This window comes from Propithecus coquereli, unplaced genomic scaffold (genome assembly GCF_000956105.1).
Source record: "Propithecus coquereli isolate 6110/MARCELLA unplaced genomic scaffold, Pcoq_1.0 Scaffold118, whole genome shotgun sequence".
Taxonomy (NCBI): Eukaryota; Metazoa; Chordata; class Mammalia; order Primates; family Indriidae; genus Propithecus; species Propithecus coquereli.
Genome location: NW_012135858.1, coordinates 2,051,891 through 2,054,500, shown reverse-complemented (window position 1 = coordinate 2,054,500; position 2,610 = coordinate 2,051,891).

Below are 2,610 nucleotides of genomic sequence, written 5' to 3'. Positions count from 1 at the left end.
CCAACTCAAAGTGTTTGAACTGTATTCTCTGAAACATAACCATTCTTGATAATGGGAAGATAATATACATGTAACTTAATCCTCTCCCTGCCTAATTAGTAGTTCAAGGAGCTGGCAGAGTCTAGGTATTTCTCTTATCTTTATGAATCCACTTCTTAGCATATGGAGTTAAACCAAGAAGCATTAAAATGTTAAATATAATTTACAGAATTCTACTACTGGCATCTGTATGCTATATATACTGCAAGCTGATCTTTTGTCAAATTCAACAACTCTGACAATGCTCTTTAACGAGCAAAGTCCAAATCTGTAAATCAAGTCAGTAGTGAGAAAATAGCAAGAGAAGCTACTTAGAAACTAGAGAAGCTATTTAGAAACTAGTGATTTGGGGAACAATGGTTATAGGTAAAGTTTAGAATACCTCCAGGAGTGAGAAAACATATCTTCACTGATAGTGATTAAAGGTACAGGAGAATAAGGGATAGCTGAACTATAGGAATGTCTATCCCGAAGTATTAAGTTCCAGATTGTATTTGGATAGTGGAAGGGGTCAAAGTTAACTCATGTGAAGAAATCTCGTCTCTATCCAGTCTTGAAAAAGGGACTGATGCCAGGATACAACTGGGCAACTGAGAGAAGATGACCCCGAAGTTCACAGACAACCTGTGATGTGGTGCTATTCCCTACATACAACATAGTGCATACTATTGATACGTTCCCAAAAATGTCCACAGAGAAAATCAGAAAATTCTCTACAGTTTTTCTATTTACACTAATATAAACAGCTTTTGAGGTTGTCTGTACTGTATGTGGTTGCTGCAGTCACAGCAAATGTAAAGTGCCTATACGAGACGGGACAATAAAGTCCCATTTCTAGGCATCTTAATACTATACACTCACACAAAAAGGAAAAGAACATCTCAGGGACTTCATGCCTTTCCTCAAGCTCTGTGCACTTCTCTGTGACTCACTGTAACTACCTACTAGGCACTTCTTAAAGGTCAGAAAACAGAAACTCTCCTTCCCTCTTTTTCATGCTACGCTTCTAAAATCATTTTCACTACCTGCATTAAAAATGCCAGTCAGCAGTGCTAAAGCACTTTTTTAATTCTTAAGGCAAAATGTCATATAAGAAAATGATCCCCTACCCACTCCCCACTAATCCCCAACCCATCTGCTTTCACTGTATTCTTTGCCCATCATGAGGGCCAAGATATGCTCTGAAAACAAAGAGTATTAAAAATTTCAAACAAGAACCTTCAATATAATGTGTAAGATGTACTTTATAAATGCTATTATGACAAAATTAAACATATTTAAATGCTTACAGTATATGGTTACTTTTACCAAGATATATCAAAAGAAGTTTTATGACTTTCAAAATTAGTAGCAAACACAGGATATTTAAATTTAGCCACATGTACATAAGTATGAATTTTTGTTCTTCTCAAAGCTGAGCACACTAACCCTAAATGAGATGTTTGTTTACATCCAAAAGTAGCATATTAAAAATCCAAAAGCATTATTGCCCTTTGCTTCATTCTACTCAAACTACATACAAATTGCCAATATGACTATTCATGAGACTCTCCATCTTATTTTAAAGTAATACTGTTAAAATGATTTTGATATTTTCATATATAACTTTAAATCTTTTTCCCAGCTGCAATTTTGGTTTAATGTACAGGAAGACAGATACCACCTTATTTTTAATGGTTAAGCTTAGAAGGGTAGAAAACAAAACCATGTCTTATAAATGTGGTATAAGATTTCATGCATTCTCATGATGTCATGTCAATAATCTAATACTCCAACTGTAACAATGTAGTGCATGCTTTAAACATCCAATTAAGAATAAATTTTAGCCAACACCTTTATGACAAGGGAATGTGCTAGTATCATGTTAAACTCATGTGGCAGCAGTCCAAGGGACTAAGCACATGATTATTCAAATTAAAAAATAAAAAGAACAAAAGGTGTAGATTTTCTGGGCTACTTCACAAAATATTTGCCTCTGATGAAACCATAAAATAGATTTGGGTTTCTAAGGGGATTTTTAATAAACATCAAGTAATTTCTTATAGTGATTTGAAAAAGTATGAGAACATACAACAAAGCTTAGCAATATAGGATTTACTTTTGTAAAAAGCATGTTGACAAATATTAAATGTTATGTTTGCATTTTGAACAATATAAATATAAAACACAAAACATCCAATGTTAAATACTGATCTCACATGGATTGACACTAAGTATGTTATATTTTATAGAAGGGAACTTTCAAAGTTTTGTCATTATTCCTCACCAAAATCTTCATGAAATTTAAAAGACTGGTATTAAAAGTACGGTTTCTTTTTTCTTAAATATTCTAAAACATGCCAGTTTGGATTAGCCTTTAGACTTTCAGGGCATGAAAGATATAGAGTAGCCAAGAATATGTTTTAACACATTTAAGATAAAGTTGTTTACAGTTGTGACAGAAATACCTTTGACTTTCAGATTATCAGAAAAAAAATACCCTAAGCAAACATAAAAGGTATTTTGGGTCAAGTTACTTCTTAGTACAAATAATACACTGCACCAATCGATTTTTATACCAAATTCTTAAAC